Source organism: Quercus suber, unplaced genomic scaffold, assembly GCF_002906115.3.
Source record: "Quercus suber isolate HL8 unplaced genomic scaffold, Cork oak 2.0 scaffold_60, whole genome shotgun sequence".
NCBI classification, from domain to species: domain Eukaryota; kingdom Viridiplantae; phylum Streptophyta; class Magnoliopsida; order Fagales; family Fagaceae; genus Quercus; species Quercus suber.
The window spans coordinates 1,155,356-1,182,966 of NW_027069525.1; the positions used below are offsets into that span (position 1 = coordinate 1,155,356).

General features: G+C 34.3%; 1 pseudogene; it reads left to right on the forward strand.

Annotated features, from left to right (window-relative positions):
* The first annotated feature begins 799 nt into the window (after positions 1-799).
* On the forward strand, positions 800-25,014 carry LOC112010655 (cinnamoyl-CoA reductase 1-like; annotated as a pseudogene).
* The last annotated feature ends 2,597 nt before the right edge of the window (positions 25,015-27,611 follow it).

The window sequence follows — 27,611 nt, forward strand, 5'->3', positions numbered from 1 at the left end:
CTTAGAATCCACCAATTCTTCTTCTTCGTCCAAGTCTTCAACAATCCCTTCAGTAGGATTGACTGTGGCAGTAAAGGCATTCAAGATTCTATCATCCTCATTGTCAAGATCATCCTCAGGTTTAGTGGCACTCAAGGTTGCAGCAAGTGCCTTGCTCTTCCTAATGCTCTTGAGATATGTAGGATACTCTTGTTTCATATGTCCAAAACCATGACACCCAAAGCACTTAGGTCCTGCGAGAATAGTGTACTGACCGCCATCCTTTGCATCCTTCTTCCCTTTGTCTTGGCGCTTGAATTGAGAAGAACTGGATTGCCTACGGTCCTTGTCGAAACTCCTTCCATTGGCATTCTTCATGAACTTCTTAAACTGTCTTGTAATGTAGGACTTCATCTTAGAATCATCATCATCTGAAGACTCATCAATGTCACTACTTTTGGCCTTCAAGGCTATGCTCTTACCTTTACCTGACTTGCCAATTCTTGATAGCCCTAGCTCATAGGTCTGCAGATTACCAACCAGCTGATTCAAAGGAATCTTGTCAATATCCTTTGATTCCTTTATCACCGTTATCTTGGCATAGAATCTCTTGGGTAGAGATCTAAGCACTTTCCTCACAATCTTGGGTTCAGGAATGGTTTCCCCAAGATTAAAGGCTGAGTTCACTACGTCCTTTAGCTTGGCATAGAACTTATTGAATGACTCATCCTTGTCCATCTTGATCTCTTTAAAACTTGTAGTGAGCCTTTAAAGTTTTGAATCTTTGACAGCCTTTGTACCCTCATAGGTTGTCTGGAGAATGGTCCATGCTTCCTTAACAATTTCAATCGAGGATATCTTCTTGAACTCCTCATTGATGGCCGCACTGAATAAAGCATTCAATGCCCTGCTGTTAAAGTTTGCCTCCTTGATCTTGGCTTCATCCCAATCGGTCGGCGCTTCTTTTGACTTGGTCTAGCCAATATCTACAGCTTGCCACACCTTCTCATCTAAAGACTGCAAGAAAGCTCTCATACGTACTTTCCAGTATGCATAGTTAGTGCCATAAAATAAAGGAGGTATAATTAACGACTGTCCTTTATCCATGACAAATAGGGGTCAATGGATCAACACAGCAAAGATTAAAACTTAATCAAAGTGTGGCTGCTCTGATACCACTTGATAGGCCAAAAACGAATTGACCCTTTATGATTAAATTAATTAATTAGCCAAGTTGAATTAATTAATACAATTAACATGCAAAGTGCGTGGTAGCATAATCAAATCACTAATTAATTTAAGTGCAGCGGAAAATAAATTTGACACGGTGATTTGTTTACGAATGGGGAAAACCTAACGGCAAAAACTCCACCGAGTGATTTTCAGGTCACCACTCCCGAAACTCCACTATTATTACAACAAGTGGTTACAAGTAAAGGAATCTCAGTACCTTATACCAACCTACAGTTGAACCCTTACCCCAATACCCAATTGGACTTGTTCTGTAGTGATAATTTTTGCTTTTGATGCGCGGCTCCCAAGTACGTGACTAACCAATTGCGCGGATCCCAATACGCGACTTCAATCACCGACTAGAAAGAGTTGTTGGCTGCAAAGTTCTTCAGTTCATCCACGATGAAGATCAAGAAGATGCTTGGTCACAAAACCCAAAGGTGCACATACACAACAACTTCTTCAAGAATGATGAACTAGGGCAAAACTTTGTCTCTGGTCACAATTTGCTTAAACTGACTTTTCTTGTACAATTTGCTTCTTCAATGCTTGTACAACTTGTGTACTCTTTGACGACCCTTAAAACAATCCTATTATATGTCTAGGATTAGGAGAAAAGAATGCTCAAAGACACATTCAAGGATTCCAAGAAAATCATATCAAAATTTTGAAATTCATAAACCTCGACAGATAGGAGGTGTAGAGCAGGTGTCGAGCACATGAGTTTGAGCAGCTTTCTAAATCTCGACACATGCTAGTTATCGAGTTAGCTGTCGAGCTTTAATGAACTTACACTTCTTCTGCTTGTTTCTTGGATAGACTTGATGACTTCAATACTTGATCTTGAAACACAATTTCTTGAAGTATTAAAAACACCGAGAACTACCCAACTACAAGTAAAATGCGTTTTGTCAAAGGATTAGCCAATTACATAAAAGAATGACATATATTCTTAACAAGTGAACCACATATGTCCTAACAAATTGATACTGGGATTTCAATATCAATCACAAATAAAAAATAAAAAGAAAATTTCATGATCATTTTCAATTGGAGAATAGACTTAAGGTTTTTTTTTTTTGGTGTAAAATAAAATATAATCATATCAAATACTATGAAAACAAATGGACTCATTGTGAGGAACTATCAAATCATAGTAAGAATTTATTTCTATGGGTTGACCATGTATACTAGAAATGCCATTTACTACTTCCAATTTTCAAAAAACAAATTTGTATCAAAAAAGTTTTTTACAGTTTTGCCATCAATTTTACTGAATGTTGAGGAAATTCTGTGCAGGACATGCAAAATATGCTCATTGAGTACATTTTAGAATGCATCCAAAAACCTGAGACTGCTCATGGTAGACTTACTGGATTATAGCTCCATACGTTCAGCAGTTGAAGGTTGCATTGGAGTATTCCATGTTTCTAGTCCATCAGTGCCTTCAACGACAGTAACAAACCTTGAGGTAAGAATACCTAACTGTGATTTCTTTTTCCCTATAAATAAATAGTTTTTCATCAATTAGTTCAAAATCTATCAAGAGACCTCCTTAATAAAATACATATATACGTATATACACAATTAAGTGCGCAATGTAGTGTTGGTGTAGTTATCTGGATATTAACTTCCTAATGTATTTGATATATTGTTGACACCCCATTTTGCAACCCGCATTTAACCTCACATGGAGGGTAAAAGAGTACTTTCACATCAAAAATATGCATCTTGATTCTATTCATTAGATCCTTAATCTCATTTCACCAAAATGATCTTGATGTTGTAACGATCAAATCAACTGGTCATAACCCTAATCGGATCACCATATTGAAAGTTATCATCAAATCAAGTTTTAATGGCTGAGATGCACTATCACAAATTTAGTCCGACTATATGTGATTATGAACAATAGATTTCAATTGGTTATAAGTGTAATCAATTTGAGATTAATGACGTGTCATAATTTGATTGGTTAGGACTACATTTTATGGTGAGGTTGCATATACCTAATTAATTAGATAGTTAAACATTAATTATTCAATGAGTAATTTATGCAATTATCTTTTAATTAGAGTAAATTTGAAACCAATTAAGTCTGAAATTGGAGTGATTGGAGTGATTTAATGTCAATTGGGAGCTAATTTGGGACCTATTAATGTTAATTGTGCTGAAACTATTTTCTAACAAATGACCTCTGCTCACCATTTCATCAATATCTCTCAGAATATTTTGAATCTGTGAATGAGGTTAATTTTTCCAGAAATTATATATCCGGAGCTTCAATTTGAGCACAAGAACGAGACAATTTCGATCAGAATTGAGTCAGATATGATTTTTCGAAGTTGGCTCTACAAGTTGTTATAGCTGCTAAGGGAAAACCGAATTTTGGCTTGCTCTCCACTCCCACCAATCTCTCCATTTAATGCACCAGATTTTCCTCAAGACTAAAATGAGGTCTAGGTTCATAATCCTTGTCAACCCTCATTAAATGTCCTTTCATTCATATTCCCTCCACCACTACTATATAAATCCTCCATCTCCTTCATTCCAAAGGACACAAAAAAATCCCCTCTCCTCTCCTCTTTTGAGTTCTAGTGAAGTTGAGTAGTCTTGTCATATCTTGATCTTCCTGAGACTCAAGATATTGAGTGAGACTCACTCTCCCTCTCCTAGTTTTTTTTTTTTTTTTCCTCCACCTTTAGGACCTCCACCAAGAATCTCCTCCTCCACCATATGGATCTTGCATGAAGGTATAATCCATTTCCCTAACTTGTTTTTTGTGTTACCATGATGAGAATTTAAGATTAAAATATGATAGTAATTATCTAATTCCCTTGAATATATTTGAATGTTCTTAATTGTTCTTATATATTCTTGGTTGTTCATCACATGTTCATGCATATCACTAGTTTTAATCTTAAATCTACATCAAAAATATGAAAAACATGTTTGTTTAATAATTCTTTCAAATCCTTGAATCTAGGTTATCACCATTCACACACATTCACTAGAATTTATTTTTCAATCCAAATGCAATGCTTAATAAATTGAATTAGGATTTATCACATGCACACACATTAAATTCAACATATAAATTGATTGACATATTGGATGATATGATATGATTGTTGGCCAACATAGTCTAAAAGACCGGTTTCACCGGGCAAGGTGGGTGCCTAACACCTTCCTACCTTGTAACATAGCCTCCGAACTTAGATCAAGGGTTGGTAGATCAAATGCTTATCCATGTAATTTTCAATTTTTAGATTGTAACTAGGAAACAAAGCCATGTACTTTATCTTAGATTGTATCTAGGATCAAAGCCATGTAATTTTCCTATGATCAACGTAAATTCAAATTCCAAATTAATAAAATGAGGAATTTTTCAATTTTGGTTTTCTTATTTATCCTAATAATTAAATAAGTGGCAACTCCATTGTAAAACCCTTAATCTAAAGGGAAATATATAACTAGTCGAACCTCTATTTTGAGAGGCAATAATACGACTCCACCCATTCACGTGAGTTTACCCCAACAATTCATAAAAAAAAAGGGCCAGGAGCGCGGTCTCTCACAGTGACGACTCCACTGGGGATATTGAGGGCTAAGCTTCAATTAGGTTATAGTGGCCAACCATGTCATTGTTTGTTTATTGATTTTTTGTATATAACATGTCTAATATGTCATTATTTTGCATGTCATGCATCATTTGCTTGAATAAAATTTATTTTATTTGTGTGCTAGCCCGGAAGCCCGGTAGTATTAACCATGGATTGTGGTCTTCTTAAGACTCACATACCCAACGGTGAACCTACCACCCACTGCAACAAGGATTATCTTGGTTATGCCATGGTGGTTCATAAGGACAAACTGTACCGTTCGGACCAACGCGGCGCTCCTGGCGTCACAAGTTGGGAGGTACGACATCCTAGCTTGTGGGAACCTTTAACCTACCTTCTACCCATGTTGTAATGACCCATAGAACCTACCTTTAGGTCGATCCATGTAAATGCATTTCATCATGCATTTGTTTAGCCGTTGTTTGAACCATGATGACTCAAGTCCAACACTTGTTCCTATCATTATTGTTTGAATCTTGTACGCTATGAATGAGCTCAAGCCCAAGGGCTTGTGATTGAACTCTACTTGGTATGAAAACCGAAAATTGTTTCTTGAATCATTCTAAGCCCAATACTTGAGCCCATCAAAGGCGTATACGCATGATCAACATCAAAAGCCAAAAGCTCACAAGATGCATGTATTTCAAGTGCAAGCCCAAGCCATTTCAAGCAAATATCAAAAGATCATAATCAAGGTTCAAGCCTTCCAAGTGCAACCCCAAGCCATTTCATCATAATCAAGGTTCAAGCACACTAAGTCTCAAGCATCCTAAATGGACCAAGCAGAAGCAAGTGGCCCAACTTTGCCTCACTCCACATTTAGTTTGCAACATCATGGTTAAGCTTAAAATTTGTTTTTTTTTTTTTTTTTTTTTTTTTAATTCAAAAATTTCGTGTAGCATTTAATGAGCTTTGTTCATGTATATATACTAAGAAAAAAAACAAAAAACAAAAAACAAAAAAAATTCAAATTTTTTTTTTCAAGATTTCCAAATCTTTCCCAAAAAAAGAGAAAAATTTTCAAATGAAAAAAGTCCTTGGACTGGGGGCATTGAGCCCTTAAGTCATTTTAAAAAAAAAAAAAAATTTCTTTGAACTAAGGGCATTGGACTTCCTATTGATTTTTTCAAAAAGACCCATTTTTTTTCTTTCAAAGATTTCAAGATTCTTTAAAGTCATCTTTTCAAAATGGTACACGAGGATCCCTTGGACAAAACTTTTTCCGAATTAAGGTGTTTAAATGCTTGAACAATCAACTATACTGAGAAGGATTGATTTCATTTGATCCGTGTAAACACTTTTGCTAAATTACTTTGAATAAAAGAAGAAATGATCTTATAAGGCAATCAAAGAAAATCTATTCATCAGAAAATTCAAAAGGCTTATGCATTCATTCCAAATTTCTGAAAACTTTTGTGTCTCTAATAGAGCATTCATACTTTTTCTTTTAAGAGGAATTTATTAAAAGAGCTCAAGTCACTGTGCCTACAAGCAAGCATTGCTAGGGATAGGAGGTCGTCTTTGGTAAAACAAGATTATACCTTAATACCTAGAATGATCATTAACCATTGCTAGCCCATTTGAGTCTTTAAACACTTAGCCTCTTTTTCACATGAACCCACTAAAATCTAAATCGAGGGTGGGAAAATTCAAAGTATGCATGCTTAAATCTCATGTTGAGGAGACCTTGAGCTTTGAAGCTAATTGATAAAGCTCTCATAGAGGACATGAAAGACAAGTAGAGAATTCATTAAGCTAAAGATAAGAGATCATCAAAGAAAAATGAGCTTTCACTCAATCAAGGAAAGAGAAATGAAATTCCATCAATGTGAGAAAAAAAAATGTGCATCAAGTTTGAAGAACCTAAAACTCATCATGCTAAGAAGAGTAGAAGGTTCATCCAAAAGAAAGTTCATCAAAAAAGGAAAAAATTCATCAAGCACGGAAAGGTGCAAGTGCATTTAGGCAAGAAAGAAGTCTAGAGAGTGCATCAAAATGACCAAAAATCATTAAGCTGAGAAATACAAGGAGGGAAAAATGTCCCCAAAAGTTCATTCAATCAAGAGATGAAAGACCAAAAAAAAGAAGCCCGCTAGGCTGAAAACCCAAAAGGGAGTTCTAGGTAAAAGTTAGGGCCAAAGAAAAGAAGAAAAGAAAAAATTAGAAAATCCTACCAAGTTGGAAAGTTGAGAATGCAACCTAAAAAGAAAAGGATTTTACAATATGAAAGTCTAGAGGTATAAAAACAAATGTTGATACAAGTGATCAATGAAGACTAGTGAGAAGATGACAAAGAAGAAATGGGAAAACTCCTTCAATACTTGATTTTTGAGTAATGCATACTTGGGGGAACATCATAAAGAATTTTGAGCCTTTTTATATCATTCATTTCATAACCTAAACCCGGCCTACATTACAACCCATGAATAAGACCTTCTTGAAGTCTTGCTAATTGTAGGCGCATCTTAAACTCTAACAATATTTTTCTCTTGAATTAAAAAGGAAAAGTGCTTAAAATTGTCAAACCCCACAGGATGATATGTCCAAGGACAAAATTTCTCAAATTCTCAAATCCTCAAAATGATCAAAATAACTTCCAAACCTGAAGCATTCTTCTTGTTTACACCCAACAATATGATTCATTTCATTTCTTGATTGCCTTTGGAGACTTAATCTGATGATGTTCAAAAGGATGAAGCAAATTTGATTACATGAATTTAATGATCTTGATCCTTCCCAATCAAAGAGATTTGTTTGATTCTTAAACACTTTGATTTGCTAAAATGGTTGTTCAAAGGATCACATTTTGTTCCAAAAAAAAAAAAGGAAATTTGTTTTTTTTTTTTCCAAAAAAAAAAAAAAACATTCTTTTTCAAAATCCAGTTCTCTTGAACTACATCTTGACCTGATCCTCTATGAGAGAGGTACGTAGGCAGCCTTGTAGAGGCCCGGTCCTAATCACCCAAACAACCTTGGAGAACAAAGCCAAAACAATGTGACAAAATTGTTTGGGTGCTTGTTAGGTTAAGCCCATTTGTTTGCATTAAGCATGTTTAAACTTGGAGCATTAGCCTATTTATATTGTGTGCAAGTTTTCACAATAATTGGTTTCTAACAAGCTAGAGAAAGAAAGCCTTTTTGCAGGAACCAAGGATGGCGGACCATAATCTTCTTTCATGTTCCTCCATGGTCACAACATCAAATTAATTTAGCTTCAATCGAAGCTTGGAATATGCCCTAAACTAGGGGCATTAGGTAAGTACTTCCAATTCATGTTAATGAATAAATCCATTGCTAATTGAAATTATCCTTTTACAGGAATTAAGCAAGGATTTATCCAGCAATCCACATCAACTTCCAGCCAAAGTTGTTCTCATTCAAAGGATAGGTTTTTCAAAAAAAAAAAAAAAAAATCATCATGAATAAATCTTCATCATTTCTAATCCATCTTCATCTTCTTCACTTTTTGATCATAAACAAATCTCCATTTTCAAAGGAAAAATCTCCGTTTTTCAAAGGAAAAATCCCCATGAACAAATCTTCAAAAGGAAAAATCTCCATTTCTCAAAGGAAAAATATCCAAAACCATATTCCTAAGGAAAAATCTTTATGAACAAATCTTCTTAAAAATTTTAAAAAAATACAATGGAAAAATCTCCAGAATAAATCTTCTAGGAAAAATCTCCATGAACAAATCTTCAAAAGGAAAATTTTCCAAAACCATATTCCAAGGAAAAATCTCCATGAACAAATCTTCTTAAAAAGTTTTCAAAAATCCAATGGAAAAATCTCCAGAATAAATCTTCAAGGAAAAATCTCCATGAACAGATCTTCAAAAGGAAAAATCTCCAATGAATAAATCTTCATTAAAAATTTTTAAATCATCAAAGGAAAAATCTCCAAAACTATTTTTTCAAGGAAAAATCTCCTATGAACAAATCTTCATTAGAGTTTTTCAAAATTACAATGGAAAAATCTCCAGAATTAATCTTCAAGGAAAAATCTCCATATTTCAAAGGAAAAATCTCCATGAATAGATCTTTTTTTTAAAAAAAAATCAAATGTTTAAAGGATAAATCTTCAAGATAACTCTTCAGAAAAAAAAAAAAAAATCTCAATTTTTCAAGGAAAAATCTCCAATGAATAAATCTTCATAGGAAAAATCTACAATGAACAAATCTTCATTAAAAATTTTGAAAACTTCAATGGAAAAATCTCCAGAGTCAAAACTTCAAAGGATAAATCTCTTGAGCATAGCTTCAAATGAAAGATTTCCAAAACAAATGGCAGATTGCGATCTCCTTCCATATTCTCCAGTGGTCACAACAGCAAGTTAGCTATCCACCCTCAGCATTCATCAAAGCACAAAATATGTTCCAAACTAGGGGCATTCGCCAGGTATGCCAAAGTCTTTTCAATGAATAACTCTGTTACTAATTGAAAATATTTATTTTGCAGATACTAGGGTAAAAGGCCGACACACATCGGCATGAGCTAAGATCCAAAAATTCTAGGTCTCTGAAAACATGAGCCAGGATCCAGAAACTTAGGTCCTCTGAAAACATGAGCCAGGATCCAGAACCTTTGGTCCTTTAAAAACATAAGCCAAGATCCTAGGTCCTCTGAAAACATGGGCTAGGATCCTTGATCCTCCATTTTTTTTCTTGACCTCAGGTAAGCATGTTTTGTACTCATTCAAAAAAAAAAAAAAAATTTGCATGCATGAACTACGTTTGGACCTGATCCTCCCACCAAGAGGTACGTAGGCAATCTCCCTTGAGATTCGGTCCACATCTTAATCCACAACATGACCATCTACATTTTTATCTACATGCATCATATATTCACCACGGTTAAATACTGATTGCAAAGTTAGGTGTCTCTTTCATACATTAACATTCGCTTTTCAAGCTCTGCCAATGAGGGGCATTCTGTTGACACCCCATTTTGCAACCCGCATTTAACCTCACATGGAGGGTAAAAGGGTACTTTCACATCAGAAATATGCATCTTGATTCTGTTTATTAGATTCTTAATCTCATTTCACCAAAATGATCTTGATGTTGTAACGATCAAATTAACTGGTCATAAGTCCTAATTGGATCACCAGATTGAAAGTTATCATCAAATCAAGTTTTAATGACTGAGATGCACTATCACAAATTTAGTCCGACTATATGTGATTATGAACAATTGATTTCAATTGGTTATAAGTGTAATCAATTTGAGATTAATGACATGTCATAATTTGATTAGTTAGGACTACATTTTATGGTGAGGTTGCATATACCTAATTAATTAGATAGTTAAACATTAATTATTCAATGAGTAATTTATGCAATTATCTTTTAATTAGAGTAAATCTGAAACCAATTAAGTCTGAAATGGGAGTGATTTGGAGTCATCTAATGTTAATTGGGAGCTAATTTGGGACCTATTAATGTTAATTGTGCTGAAACCATTTTCTAACAAATGACATCTGCTCACCATTTCATCAATATCTCTCAAAATATTTTGAATATGTGAATGAGGTTAATTTTCCCAGAAATTAGACATCTGGGGCTTCAATTTGAGTATAAGAACGAGACAATTCTGATCAGAATTGAGTTAGATATGATTCTTCGAAATTGACTCTACAAGCTGTTACAGCTGCTACGGGAAAACCGAATTTTGGCTTGCTCCCTACTCCTACCAATCTCTCCATTTAATGCACAAGATTTTTCCCAAGGCTAAAATGAGGTCTAGGTTCATAATCCTTGTCAACCCTCATTAAATGGCCTTCTATTCATATTCCCTCCACCACTACTATATAAACCCCCCATCTCCTTCATTCCAAAGGACACAAAAAAATCTCCTCTCCTCCCCTCTTTTGAGTTCTAGTGAAGTTGAGTAGTCTTGTCATATCTTGGTCTTCCTGAGACTCAAGATATTGAGTGAGACTCACTCTCCCTCTCCTAGTTTTTTTTTTTTTTTTCCTCCACCCTTAGGACCTCCACCAAGAATCTCCTCCTCCACCATATGGATCTTGCATGAAGGTATAATTCATTTCCCTAACTTGTTTTTTGTGTTACCATGATGAGAATTTAAGATTAAAATATGATAGTAATCATTTAAATTCCCTTGAATATATTTGAATGTTCTTAATTGTTCTTATATGTTCTTGGTTGTTCATTACATATTCATGCATATTACTAATTTTAATCTTAAATCTACATCAAAAATATGAAAAAGATGTTTGTTTAATAATTCTTTCAAATCCTTGAATCTAGGTTATCACCATTCACACACATTCACTAGAATTTATTTTTCAATCCAAATGCAATGCTTAATAAATTGAATTAGGGTTTATCACATACACACACATTAAATTCAGCATGTAAATTGATTGACATATTGGATGATATGATATGATTGTTGGCCAACATAGTCTAGAAGACCGGTTTCACCAGGCAAGGTGGGTGCCTAACACCTTCCTACCTTGTAACATAGCCTCCGAACTTAGATCAAGGGTTGGTAGATCAAATGCTTATCCATGTAATTTTCAATTTTTAGATTGTAACTAGAAAACAAAGTCATGTATTTTATCTTAGATTGTATCTAGGATCAAAACCATGTAATTTTCCTATGATCAATGTAAATTCAAATTTCAAATTAATAAAATGAGGAATTTTTCAATTTTGGTTTTCTTATTTATCCCAATAATTAAATAAGTGGCGACTCCATTGTAAAACTCTTAATCTAAAGGGAAAGATATAACTAGTCGAACCTCCATTTTGAGAGGCAATAACACGACTCCACCCATTCACGTGGGTTTGCCCTAACAATTCATAAAAAAAGGGGCCGGGGGCACGGTCTCTCACATATATTAATGCACATACATAATTTTTTCCTTTCATATTTAATATACTTTGTGAAGGTGGAATTGATTGAAATTGCTGTAAAGGGCACACTTAATGTACTAAATGCATGTGTTGAAGCAAAAGTTAAGCGGTTGTTTTTGTTTCCTCTATTGCTACTTTGCTGATGAATCCAAGCTGGCCCAAGGGTCAAGTGATGGATGAAACTTGTTAGGTTCTAAAGACTTAGGATTTGATGTATTTAGAACTCTAATGTGTAATGTTGGCAAACCATGATCAAAACAATATGTTTAGTCTTGTTTAAACTTGCTTAAAGTTGTGTAATTCATGTAAAGTTGGAATCGAGAAGCTGCAGATGCATTAGTGCATTTCGGCCTGGCTCGATTGATTGAAGGAAAGACTCGATTGATCGAAAGTCGGCCAGAATATTTTTCTGCAGAATTTCCAACTCAGCCCTATCTCATTAAACATTTTGGGTTTTAGGTTTTTTTCCTAGGTATATAAGGCAAAACCCTAACTACGTTTTTTAGAGTTGCTCTAGTTGTATTGTTGCTCATATTTTGCGGTTTGTGTGAATCTCTTGTGAGATCCTTGGGGAGCTTTCCTTCACATAAACTTAGGGTTTTCAAGGTAGAAATATTATCAATACCTTGATGATCAACTCAGTTGTTGCCATTGGAGTTTAAAGAAACACAAGCGGGAGTGCTTGTATCTTGTGGAGTATCCAAGAAAGAAGGAGTTTGTGGATTCGGAGGTTACACGCGGTCATGTCAGTAAGTTCTACTAGTGAGTAGCATTAGGAAGTCGAGCATGGGTGCTTATAAGTCCTTTTGTATAAACATCGATTCTTTTATATAGTAGATTCCAGTTTACCTTGAGAATAGCTAGGTTAAATCCTCCCCAAGTTTTTTACCGGTTTGGTTTTCCTGGGTGATCATATCTTTGTGTTCTTTATATTTCCGCTGCTTTATATTCTTGATATGATTATTGAATTGTGTTAACCTAAATTTGCATTATTTGACTAAGTTAATCACTTAGCTAATTAACTAGGTTAATTTGGTTGGGTTAAAGGGTCTAAAAACCATTCAAGTGGTATTAGAGCGGGTAGCTCCCTTGTTGTAGATCTTTTGATCTCTGAGCTGATCCTTGACCTCTATTGTTATGGAACATGGATACTCTCTTGTTGTTCCTCCTCACTTTGATGGGAATAACTATGCTTATTGGAAAGAAAGGATGAAAGCATTCCTGAAATCTATTGATGAGAGGGTTTGGAATTCCGTTAAGTACAGATGGGAGAAGCCCACTACTCTTGTGAGTGAGTGGCAAACTTCTCAAAAAAAAAAACAGCTAGGTTCAATAGCAAAATTATGAATGTCATTTTTAACGCTGTTTCTATGGAGGAATTTAAGAGAATCTCTAATGTTGAAGTTGCTCATACTGCTTGAAAAATCCTCCAGACCGTGCATGAAGGCACAAAGGCAGTTAAGATTAATAAATTGCAGCAATTAACTTCTAAATTTGAAAGTATTAGGATGTCTGATGATGAAACTTTTGATGAATTCTATGCTAAACTGAATAATATTGTTAATTCTGCTTTTAATTTGGGTGAAATCTATGATCAACCTAAAATTGTTAGGAAGATTCTTAGATCTTTGACTGACAACTTTAGGCCCAAAGTGACTGCCATTATTGAGAGCAAGGATGTGGACTCCATCCCTATAGATGAGCTTGTAGGATCTCTTCAGTCCTATGAGCTGGACCTATCCCAATCTAGCAAATCCAAGTCAATGGCTCTTAAGTCTGTTGATGATGTTGAGGTTGGTGGATTTGATGATGAGCTCACTGCTACAGAGATTGCTAACCTTGCCAAGAACTTTAGAAACTTTCTTAGAAACAGTAACAGAAAGGCAAGAAATACAAACACTGCTGAACCTAGAAATTTTAGGAAGAATGATCCCAATAAGGTTAGTAACACTGAAAAACCTAGAGAAAAAGTAGGTCAATCTTTCAATAATTCTTTGGGTTCTCAATGTTTTGGATGTCAAGGGTATGGTCATGTTAAATCTGAATGTCCTACATTCTTGAGGTCTAAGGGTAAAGCTATGGCTATAACCCTTAGTGATAATGAGGTTTCTGATGATGAGTCTAGATGTGACGAGGATGGAAATTTCATTGCTTTCACTGCTACTACTGTAGTCAATGAAAGCATGTCTGTTGAAGAGAACCCTTCTGATGGGGAACTCTCTGAGGATGCAGATCTTCAAGAGGCCTATAATAAACTTTGTAAAGTTGCTGCAAAGAATGCTATGAATGTTGAACTTGGCCTGAAGAAAATTGAATCTCTTGAGCTTGAAAAGAAAAATTTGCTTGTTAAATTGTTTGATGCTAATGATCTTTTGAACAATATGAAATCTGAGAATATGCTTTTGCTTGATAAAGTTAAAACTTTAGAACATGATTTATCTATTGCTAGATCTGCTAGTTCTAAACTTGATCAAATGCTGAATGTTCAAAAGTATCCTTCTGACAAATTTGGTTTAAGTTTTGTTGAAAGCATCTTTGTGTCTGCACCACATTGCGCAAACTTTGTTCCTTCATCTTCTTCTGAACCTTCTGTGAGTGAGGTTGTGAATGATACTATCAAACCTCCTGTGAGTGAGGTTGTCAAACCTATAGAAGTTTCACAATCTAGGAAGATTAGGGTTAATCTAAAAGAGTCTAAACCTAAGCAGTATACCCTTTCTAAGGACAAGATGCATGGTAAACCTGCTTGGGTTTGTCATTTTTGTGGGAAATCTAGACACATTCGTCCTAACTGTTACAAACTTCAAGCTGCTAAGAGAGCAAACAAACCAAAAGTGCTTGTGTCTCAAGCACAAGATATTATGGCACTCATTAGTGAATTAGTAAAGGTTTTAAACCTTTATTCCAATCCTGGAGTTGGAAATCACTTGAACGTGAATAGAAACTCCAATACTCATGGTGCATCTAAAAGATTTTGGATGCAAAAGACTTGATCTAATTGAGTCTTTCTGACATGGTCATTGTGCTTCATTGCTTTTCTCTTTTGTGACCATTGTATTTTGGTTTTTGTGTTATTTTGTTTTTAGGACTTGTATTGCATAACATTCATGCATTTCATTCTAGGATTTATTTTTGTTTTTTCTTTTGAATAAATAAAAAAAATAAAAAATAAAAAAGGAGGAAAGCAAATTGTGTTTGGCTTTATTTTTCTTGGTTTTTGAAAACAAGGTTGGTCAATTTATTCACACATAACATGTCTTGTATACCTTGTTTAGTTTTGATGAGCTTATTTATTGCACTTTACTAGTTGAAACTTTGTAGTGCATGTTGTGTGGGAAAGATGTTTATGGTTTTTGATCACTTTGTCTTGATCTTGAAGTCACATGTTATTTGACTGTTGGACTTGATCATTTTGAGAAAAGTATAAATAACCATCTCACCACTATTCACTAGCCAATCATGAATACCTTAGTGTATATCGTAAGATTCTGTGCTCGAGAAAGTGTATCACATGCACAAAAAGAACATAAGGTGAAGCCTCGGTTTAATTGTTTAATGCTTAAAATTGGTGTGTACTATTAGGCTTAATGCCAAATCACATAATTAAAATTAATATGTACTATTAGGCTTGATGCCAAATCACATAATTAAAATTGATGTGTACAATATGAGGCAAAATTCAAGAAACTTACATGATTGCAAGCTTAAATTCTAGGAGATGTGAGAGTTATATGATGTAACTCTTTAGGTGATAGTCTCTTTTGAATTCTATGTGATAGATTTTAAATATTGTCTTCATGTTTATACATTATTACGTGTACTAATAATGTTTAAAAATGTAAGTATTGTTCCAATACAATTAAATTTGAACATGTATATGTAGTGCTGTTTCATTAAAATTGTGTATGATAATATATATATATATATATATAGTTATTTAATTTCTTACGTAATTATATATTTATATAGATGTCGAACATTACAAAACTTGAATTTGCTGCCCTTGACATCTCGGGCAAGAATTACTTGTCATGGACCCTTGATTCTGAGATTCACCTAGAGGCAAGAAACTTGGAGATACAATTAAGGTTGGCAATCAAGCATCCCTGCAGGACCGTGCAAAATCAATGATTTTTATTCGCCATCATCTCCATGAAGAATTAAAATCTGAGTACCTTACAGTAAAAGACCCTCTTGTCTTATGAAATGATTTAAAGGAAAGATATGAGAATCAAAAATCTGTAATCCTCCAAAAAGCTCGTTATAATTGGTTAAACCTGAGGTTGCAAAATTTTAAAAGTGTGAGTGAGTACAATTCTGCACTTTTTAAAATAATCTCACTATTAAAATTATGTGGGGAAAAAATCACTGATGAAGACATTTTAGAGAAAACATTTACTACATTTCATGCCTTGAATATGCTCCTGCAGCAGCAATATCGAGAGCGTAAGTTCACAAAATATTCTAAACTGATATCATGTCTTCTAGTGGCTGAACAAAATAATGAGCTTTTGTTGAAAAACCACCAATCTCACCCGACCGGTTCTACTCCATTCCTTGAAGCGAATGGAACCACGTTTGATAAACATAGAGGAAATTATGTTCGTGGTCGTGGTCGTGGTCGTGGGCGTGGGCGTGGCGTGGTCGTGGTCGTGGTTGTGGTCATGGCCGTGGATGGAACAATCAATATAGAGAGGCTCGTACTCATAATTCTTCAAAAAGGAATAACACACCTTACCATCAGAAGAATCAAAATGGCAAGGGTTTACAAAATAAACCATCAAACGGTCATGAAAATAAGTGTTATAGGTGTGGAATGGAAGGTCATTGGTCACGTACCTGTCATACTCCTAAACATTTGGTAGATTTGTACCAAGCCTCCATAAAAGAAAAGAGAAAGGAAATAGAAACAAACTTTGTTGATTATAATGATCTTGAAGATCCTATGAATTATCTTGACCTTCCAAATGGAGTGGATATGACTCATCTTGATGTCTCTGATTTCTTTGAGGATGTTGATCAAAAATTTGATAATTTGATTGGTGATGGAAATGTCCGTACCAATTAATTATTTTCTTTTATTATATTATCATATTCTAATAAGTATGATTCGTGATGGAGATGTCCATACCAATTAATTATTTTTCTTTTATTATATTATCATATTCTAATAAGTATGATTCGTGATGGAGATGTCCATACCAATTAATTATTTTTCTTTTATTATATAATGGCATTGTAATAAGTATTTTTATAAGTTTTATTTATGTTTAAAGTAATAAAGTTTAATTTATGTTTTGCATATATGAAGATGCATGGGTTCTACTCGTAAAATCAATTCCAAGATGAATAAAGAAGATTTATGTCTAGCAGACAGTGCAACAACTCATACGATCCTTAAAGATAAAAAATATTTTCAAATTTTAAAATTATGCAAAGCCAATGTCAATACCATATCAAGTTCATCAAACTTAATTGAAGGCTCTGGAAGAGCGATTATCATGTTACCAAAGGGCACAAAATTCTGTATTGATAATGCTTTGTATTCTGTATTGATGATGCTTTGTCTATTTTCTCTTCTGGGTTATATTATACTACAATGAGAACAATTGAAACAAATGTTGCAATACACTAGAAGTGTTCGGATCCAAAAGTTTTTATGCTTTGGCATGATTGTCTAGGTCATCAAAGATCAATAATAATGCGTCGAATTATTGAAAACTCCCACGGACATCCCTTAAAGAACCAAAAGATTCTTTTAACTAGTGATTATCCATGTAATGCATGTTCTCAAGGTAAATTAATTACCAAGCCATCATATTCAAAGATTGTTGTTGAGTGTCCATCTTTCTTAGAAAGAATTCGGGGTGATATATGTGGACCAATACACCCATCTTGTGGTCCATTCAAGTATTTTATGGTTTTAATTGATGCATCAACCAGATGGTCACATGTTTGTTTACTCTCTACTAGAAATGTTGCATTTGCTAGGCTTTTTGCTCAAATAATTAGGTTGCGAGCACAATTTCCTGATTATCTAATTAGGAAAATTCGTTTAGATAATGCTAGTGAATTCACATCTCAAGCTTTTGATGACTATTGCATGTCAATTGGAATTGATGTTGAACATCCTGTTGCCCATACACATACTCAAAATGGTTTAGCTGAATCACTTATCAAGAGACTTCAAATTATTGCTCGACTTTTGCTTATGAAATTAAAATTACCAGTTTCTGCTTGGGGTCATGCTATTTTACATGTTGCATCATTAGTTCGTATTAGGCCAACTGCTTATCATAAATTTTCGCCATTGCAACTTGTACTTGGCCAACAACCAAATATTTTTCACTTGTGCACATTTAGTTGTGTTGTATATGTACCTATTACACCCCCCACAACGCACTAAGATGGGTCCTTAACGTAAATTTGGAATATATACAGGTTTTGATTCCCTATCTATCATTAGATATCTTGAACCTCTAATTGGTGATGTTTTTAAGGCACGTTTTGAGGATTGTCATTTTAATGAAACAATCTTCCCACCATTAGGGGGAGAAAAGTCGTTGCCTGAAGCACGACGTGAGATTACTTGGAATGTTTCGACGTTATCTCATTTTGATCATCGTACAAATCAATGTGAACTGGAAGTTCAAAGGATTATTCACTTGCAAGGAATTGCAAATCAATTACCGGATGTATTCACCAACAATAAGAAAATAGTGAAATCTCACATTCCAGTTGCTAATACTCTAGCACGGATCGAAGTCCCTGTAGGACAATTAGTTAATACAGCAGTAAATGAATCAAAGCCACACTTGAAGCGTGGAAGACCTATCGATGTTAAAGATAAAATTCCCCGGAAGAGAAAAGTACAAGAAAAACAAGTTGCAGCCTATAAAGAGGCTATACCCAGGAAACAGGTCACAGAAATAATTGATCTATCCAAAACTTGTGCACAAAAATCTCCTGAAAATAAACCTCTTGAAGAGTTATCCCCTGAAGGGGATCAGGTACCTGAAAATAACGAGATCTCGATACATTATGTACATACAAGAGAAATTTGGGATAGAAATAAAATTGTTGTCGACAACATATTTCCATATAATGTTGCCCTTGATATTACCAGAAGTAATGATAATGAATATGAACCACAAACCGTTGATGAATGTCAACGTAGAAATGATTGGCCAATATGGAAAGAGGCGATTCAAGCAGAATTAAATTCACTAAGTAAACATGAAGTTTTTGGACCTGTAGTCCGAACACCTAAAGGTGTAATGCCTGTTGGATACAAATGGGTATTTGTACGTAAACAAAATGAGAAAAATAAAATTACAAGGTACAAAGCGCGACTTGTAGCACAAGGTTTCTCGCAGAGACCTAGTATTGATTATGAAGAAACATATGCTCCTGTAATGGACGCAATTACATTCAGATTTTTGATTAGTTTGGTAGCAAAATAAAATTTGAATATGCGATTAATGGATGTTGTTACAGCATACCTGTATGGATCATTAGATAATGATATCTACATGAAAATCCCTAAAGGATATAAAATGCCTGAAAAATATAATCCTACATCCTGAAGTATGTATTCTATCAAGCTACAAAGGTCCTTATATAGGTTAAAGCAATCCGGACGCATGTGGTAAAATCGTCTCAGTGAATATCTTTTGAAAGAAGGATTTGAGAATAATCCAATTTGTCCATGTGTTTTTATCAAAAACTCAGAATTCAGATTTGCTATTGTCACATATCACCTCACATGTATCTCAAGTTTTTGCTAGTTGCATACACTACACAAGTTACTCTTTGCTAAACACTGTACATGTTATTGTGTGTGTTTTTGGTCTAACCAACCAAATTTGAAAATACTTTGAGTATTATGCAAAACATTTTTTTTGCTCAAGAATTTAAAGGGAGAATGGCTGAAATTTTCTTTGAAAAACTGGGTTTAAAACTTGGGTTTTTGAAAAAGCATTTCATCTCATACTCATACATTTTGTTCATCAATTGTAATGCTTTGAGGAGTTTATGGCCAAAATATATTTTTCAAAATTTTTTCTTTCCCAAAAATTTTGTGAGCCTCTGCCTGTTTTGATTAATCCATTTTGTTTTTCGATCGATCGAAAATGTGCTTAAAATTCTTTTAAGTGTCTTAGGTTGATTTGATCGATCGATTGTAATTTTCGATCAATCGAATATCGCGAATCAGGTTTTTAAAATATCAGACTTTGACTTGTTCAAATCACTTTTCAAAAAGTTTCAAACCTTTTTCTCTCTCTCTCCAACTCGGCAAGGCTAAATCTTCAATTTTTTTGTCATTTTCCTTTGAATCTTTTACAAGGCTTTTGTCCTCTAAGGCCGATATGTCCATTATACCCCTCCTTTTTCTTTTATTTACATATTTCATGCATTATTCATTGTAATTTTTGGACCTATTTCTTTTTGGGTTTTTAATGATTCAAGCCTTTTTAACTGAAATTGATCATTGAGTTTTTGTTCGAACATGATACAAACTTGATTTTGATGGTTTAATTTGATCAATTCTGTGATTTGTGAAAAATTGAAAATTCTAGGGTTGTAATTGTTCCGAATTGGGGATTTGTTCAATTGATGTAATTGGCTTGTTGAATTGATGTAATTGATCATTATATTATGTTTTCTAGCTTGTGTGATGATCAATAAGTCAAATATTTTCCAAAATCTTAACAAGTGGTTTTCAATATTGGGTTTTTATTAGAAACTCTGCGCTCAAGCCAATTTTGTGAAATTGAACTTAAATTAACTTAATTTGACTGCATTAGAACATGCATCATAACATTGTAATTGTTCATGCATCATATAGATTTTTGTTATATTTTTTTTGTACTAACTTGCAGTCTGCCCTTGGTTTGTGCTTTATTTTGTTCTTTTGGTTCTATCTTTGTGTCTTTGTCCTTTCCTTATCATCATGCCTAGGAAGACTAGAGCTCATAGGTTTGTTCCCTCACCTTCTCCTCCCCCATCTTCTTTTAACCACGAGAAGTTTCCTAGTGCGAAAAACCAAGAGATTTTTGAGACCCTGAACCTTAGGAGAAAGATATGGGCTAAGCATTCTGTTGTGTTAGATGAGCTTGATCCTGCCATTAGGGAAAATTTTGAGCGTCGGGGCTGGTTACCTCTGTTAGATATTTCTGATCCTCCTCCTCCAGCTACCCTGATTAGAGAGTTCTTTTCAAACATCTCTATCCACATCTATGATTCCAACATTTTGGTAAAGAGTTTGATACGAGGTGTAAAGTACACCATTCCTCCTACTGTAGTGGCTGATGCTTTAGGGATATCTTTGGTCCAGCACCCTGTCTACCCTTATGATGAGTCTCCTCTTTTGAGTGATGTCATGTCATACATCACTGGGTCTTCTATCCAGTGGGGTTCTAATCCTAGGATCACCACTGCTGAGCTATCTGAATTGCATTATCTTTTCTTTAGGATAGCATGTCATTCTATATGGCCCATTTCTCATCTTCACACCATTTCTCTCGAGCGATGTGTCTTTTTGTACGCTCTTGTTACCGATGCTCCTATTAGTTTTCCTCACTTGTTTCTTCATTCTTTGAATGAAGTTTATAGGAGTTCATCTTCCTTTCATGCTTTTGTCCATCCCATTTTTATTCATAGGATTTTGTTATATCTTGGTCTGGATGATTTCCCTTCTTCTGAGCCCGTACATGTTATTGCTCCCATAGATGCGTCTTTTCTTAGACAGAGGGTTGCTCATCTTCGAGCTGGCTCTAAACACCCTAGGTTTGAGCCTTCTGGTAGCGCACCTCCTCCTTCTTCTTCTACAGGTCTTACTGGTGAGAGTGTTGCTAATCCTATTGGTGATGCTGTTGCTGCTGATGTTTCTCCACCTCCTTTGGATGACATTGATATACGTCGTACCTTGGAGACTGTCATGACCGTTCAGGCGACTCATGGTTAGATTTTGGTGGACTTGCTTGATGAGATACGTGCTTTGCAAGCCGACTTAGCGCATCTTCGTTCATCTTCACCACCTCCTTTTGATAATGGCGTGTGATTGTTCTTTGGCATTCTGTCACAAAAAGAGGGAGTATAGTTTTGACACTTGTAAAGGAGTTTTTATAGTTAGGGGGAGTATTTTTTTTTTGTTTTGTGGAGTTAGTGGAGATATTAGATTGTATCTACGTGCTTCACTTTGTATATCATTTTTTTTTTTTTTTTTGCTATTCATGTTAGGGGGAGATACATTTATTTTGATATATATGATTCTTGTTTCTTGTGTTCACTACTTATTGATTTATATTTATAAGTTATTCATTGATATATGTCTTTATTATGTGTTGTGTGAAACATACAAGAATGTTTTATTTTTGTTGTATCTAACTTAAGGGGAGAGTTAGTTTACATGAGTTAGTTTACATATCTGTTGATTTACTGTTTTTCTATCACATATGCGTTTATGCGTTTGTTGAGTGTTTCAGGAATATACAGGTTGATTCAATTAAACTGCTGTCTACACTTGCAACTGATGGATAGTAGTTAGGATTGAATTTGTGTTTATGAGCATTATTTTTGTAAAGGGCTTTTATTTGTAAACTTTGAGTTTTTAATTTATGTTTTGTCACGGATTGCCAAATGAGGAGTTTGTTGGGTTCTAAAGATTTAGGATTTGATGTATTTAGAACTCTAATGTATAAGGTTGGCAAACCATGATTAGAACAATATGTTTAGTCTTGTTTAGGCTTGCTCGAAGTTGTGTAATTCATGTAAAGTTGGAATCGAGAGACTGCAGATGCATTAGTGCATTTCGGCCTGGCTCGATTGATCGATCGAAAGTCGGCCAGAATGTTTTTCTACAGGATTTCCAACTCATCCCTATCTCATTAAACATTTTGGGTTTTAGGTTTTTGTCCTAGGTATATAAGGCAAAACTATAACCACGTTTTTTAGAGTTGCTCTGGTTGTATTGTTGCTCATATTTTGCGGTTTGTGTGAATCTCTTGTGAGATCCTTGAGGAGCTTTCCTTTACATAAACTTAGGGTTTTCAAGGTAGAGATATTATCAACACCTTGATGATCAACTCAGTTGCTGCCATTAGAGCTTAAAGAAACACAAGTGGGAGTGCTTGTATCTTGTGGAGAATCCAAGAAAGAAGGAGTATGTGGATTCGGAGCTTGCACGTGGTCGTGTCAATAAGTCCTACAGGTGGATAGCATTAGGAAGTCGAGCGTGGCTGCTTTTAAGTCCTTTTGTATGAATTTCGATTCTTTCATATAGTAGATTCAAGTTTATCTTGAGGATAGCTAGGTTAAATCCTCCCTAGGTTTTTTACCAGTTTGGTTTTCCTGGGTGATCATATCTTTGTGTTTTTTATATTTTCACTGCTTTATATTCTTGATATGATTATTGAATTGTGTTAACCTAGATTTGCATTATTTGACTAAGTTAATCACTTGGCTAATTAACTAGGTAAATTTGGTTGGGTTAAAGGGTCTAAAAACCGTTCAAAACTTCTTGGACTGACAAGGAATATTTTAGAACCACAAAGGTAAACTGCCACAAAATACAATTTTATGTTAAGCTTGTTGCTTTATTTTGTACAATGTGTGATTATAATACATTTTTATGATATTTCTTGCATAGCAATTTGATTTATGGATTGTGTTAAAATGTTTCCATTCGTTCACTAAATTGTCTAGTTCAAAAATTTTCCAGCGCTGGTATCAGCTTTCTAAAATAGAAGCAGAAAGTGAGGCATTGAATTTTGCAAAAAGAAGTGGGCTTGATGTTGTAACTGTATGTCCTTCCCTAGTTTTTGGGCCGATTCTGCAGCCTACAGTAAATTCAAGTAGCTTAATTATCATTAGACTTCTGAAAGGTACCTGACTCTAATGTTAATATTAGCCTTGTATCGTTCATAGCTGTTACATAAATATAAACATACGCAGACACCCATTTATATTTATATATACACTGTGGAGAACCCCTCATTGTAATTTTATATACAGCTCTGTTTACGTATTGATGAGGCTGTCTATTAACATCTCAAGTTAATGTTTCATGCTTTAAAAAACCATATATAAAATTTTGACTCAGTTCCATGTTGCTTGAATTTCTACTTTTTTGTCTTTCCGTTGTCTTATTGTTCCTTAGCTTAGAAGCAATTCGCTGCAATGTGTAAAAAGAGGTGAAGGCGCTCTCTAAATAAAACTGTGTTTTATTGAAGAAGACTGAGCAATACAACTTTCTAGAATGAATAAAATACAATCGCCTAGCTATTTATATACAAGAGCTATCTGATAAAATTGAAGAAAAAAAAACTAATTTTCACTTTTGAAGGGAAAAGTAGTTACAAGCTTATACTACAACTACCTATGATTACAAGAATTTATATCACAGCCTTATCTCCCTAAGCCATGTGGCAGCAATTCCTCATAACTATGTATAAACAAGTCATGGTAAGGTATGGCTTCTATTGTATCCATTAAGTAGCTCATGTCCATTACCTCATGCTCTGTCTTTGGGATCGTGGTCTTGCCTTTCACTGTACTGGTATCAATTTTGGACTTATCTTCCACAGCACTAGCATGAGTCCTAGCATCACCAGCATTGAGATTGATCTCATCAAGTTTAACACAATGGAAACTTTTTGTATTGTATTAGTGTTAGTGTGTTACTGATTAATATGTTAGAAAATATCCGTTTTTCTTCTCCTAAACAGGCTTCTTTTGATCCGTATGAGGTACTTCTCTCTTCTTTTACCACTCAATTACCCTGCAGGTGGGAATGAATCAATAGAAAACAAGCTTTCAATGCTTGTAGACGTACGTGATGTTGCTGAGGCACTACTTCTGGCCTTTGAAAAGCCTGAGGCTGAAGGAAGATACATATGCTTAGCACACATGATCAATGCAAAGGATTTAGTGGACTCGCTGAAGAGTATACACCCCAACTATAACTATCCTAAGAAGTAAGTTTATCTTTGATGCTATTTAATTTACTAAGGTGATCTTTCAGTGTGGTGTCTACTTATGGATCAATGAGGCCGTGCAAAAGAATATACAAATCTTTAACAATCATATCTTGCATCTTTGAGTGTTTATATAACATATTTGGGTGTCTCAATTCATGTTTTCTGGATTTTGCTTCTATGGGCAGCTTTTGCCAAGTGCGGGATGAAAAAAGGCTGAGTTCTAAGAAATTGCAAAGGTTGGGATGGAGTTACCGGCCATTGAAGGAAACTCTCACTGATGCCATTGAAAGCTACCGTAACGCTGGAATTGTTGATTGAAAAAATACAACCATGGTTTCATTTCCCAAGTAATAAGATGGGTTTCATGATTGGTAGCGTAATAAAATGATTGTGAAGCAGACCCAAGTTTGGACCCCTTAAAACATGTTAAAATTCTATCCTATCAAATACTATTCTTGATCTTCTTAGACTGCGTTTGGATGCATTATGAAAGAATACCTTTTTTTTTTTTCTTTTTTTTTTTTTTTTTTTTTGTAAAAAATTGCATTTGGTATGTTCTCTTTTTTGGGGTAGGTCTTTGGGATGAATGTCGTTGAGTTTGAAATGTGTCTCCTCTCACCTCTCATTAACCAAACTCTCGCACGATATGTCGTACAGCTTATTATTAGTTTTATCCAATATTTCCAATAAAGACATGCAAGATTTAGAACTCCTACACTTAACTATCAATGTATAAAAAAAAAAAAATTTTAAAAATTTCATGGTAAAAAATGGTAATCTTTAGTTATTTTATAGACAAAATAGAAAGACACTAAGAATAGTATAGTGATTTAATTATACTATATATATATATATATATATATATATCTATTTATTTATTGTCTACAAATTGAAAATTGCATGACATAGTGGCTCATATAGATAGGCATGTTTCATGTCTACTAAAAAATGCAAATATCCTTCAACTATTTTTTTTACATTCTTGATTTTGTGTTACTAATTTTTTTTTTTTCCTTTTTGTTGGACATTGTTTCAATTGTTGCAAAAACAACTAAATTTGAGTAAGAATACCATATTTCAAATCAATTGTTCATCACTTAAAAAAAAATTAATTGTTTCTCATATGAATCTTAAAAGAATGATATTAAAATTTCATCATACTTAAAATAATTAATATAAAAAAAAATATTCATTCTATTAGTTATTATTAAATGTAGGTGAAGAATTTGTTCCTCCCCACATCTAATTGTATCCTACCGCGGTGCCTGGCGCGGTGCGGTTTTTGCCCCTCGTCCCCGAGTGCAGGCAAGCAAGGAGGGTTTCATAGTCTCAGCCCCAAGCCTGTTGTCCCACATCGGTTAGAGAGAGCGCCCACTACCCTTTATAACGCTTCAGGAGCTTGGGTAGTGTACCACTACTCACGTGTGAGTAGTGGTACACTACCCAAGCTCCTGAAGCGTTATAAAGGGTAGTGGGGCGCTCTCTCTAACCGATGTGGGACAACAGGCTTGGGGCTGAGACTATGAAACCCTCCTTGCTTGCCTGCACTCGGGGACGAGGGGCAAAAACCGCACCGCGCCAGGCACCGCGGTAGGATACAATTAGATGTGGGGAGGAACAAATTCTTCACCTACATTAAATATTAGCATTGATATACCATGTTGAATATACTAGAATAAATGTAGAAGAGGGAAGTATAAAATAGGAACATAAGAACACATGTTACATGGCTCTGCCTTACGACTTACCTCCATGGAGAATACCCTTAAATGTTACATCCTTATTATATAAGAGTATTGTAGCATAAAATTGGTGTTACAATGAGCCCTAACATGGGTATATACAATAGACTAAATCCTAGACTAATATATTTCTAGTACAAATAGGAGACTTGGCTTGTAGACAAAATAGAATTAAGCTTGGGCCTAGACTAATGGGCTAATATATCTCTAACAATTATCTTTCTAATTACATAGAATAAATACTACAATGCCAAACACACACACACACACACACACATATATATATTACACTGAAATGATTTAGGAAATTTAAAAGGTTAAGATTAATTTTAGTGTATTAAAAAATAGTTCATTTTTTTAATGGTTTTTGTGTCAATTGTTGTCAAAGCAACTAAACATGAGGAAGAATGTCATATTCTATATCTATTATTATTATTCCAACTAAAAATTATTTCTTATATAGAGTTTATAAAAAACAATCTTATAAAATCATTTAATATAAATAATTAATGCACGACTATAAATAATTAACATATGCATTTACTCTATTGGCTAATTCAATGAACTAATACTTTGATATAAATACAAACTTTGTTGAAGTGGAAGCCTAAATAAAGAGAACTTCAACAAATGCGCCACATGGCACAATCTCATACTTCCCAACATGAGGTCTCTATTTTTATATATACTAGTCGTAGACCCACGTGATGCGTGAGAATAAATAATTGTTTTATAATTGTAATACAATTTATAATTTATTCTTTCTTTTTTTTTTTTTTTAAATAATTTGTTATCCTTAAAAATTAAACAATTGTTTTTCAGTCCATTTAGTTCTATTTTAGAACACTTCGGTCCAATTTGGTCCACTCAGTCAATTTCGGCCAATTTTGGATTTATTGGGCCTTAAATTGATTCTTTTTGTAGGTTGCCTTCACAAGTTTAGCTCAAAAAATTTTTTTATTTTCTTTATTTTTAGTTGAAAAGTATAAAATTTTAATATATTTGAGCTCTTTAGTTTTGAGTTAAAAAACAAAAACAAAATAGACATTATAAATTAGAAATATGATGCCTAAAATTACAATAAAAGTGATAAATATTCAAAACTCCTATTCGGTCCATTTTGTCCTCTTCGGTCCACTATGGTTCTATCTGGTCTAGGTTAGTCCTATTGAG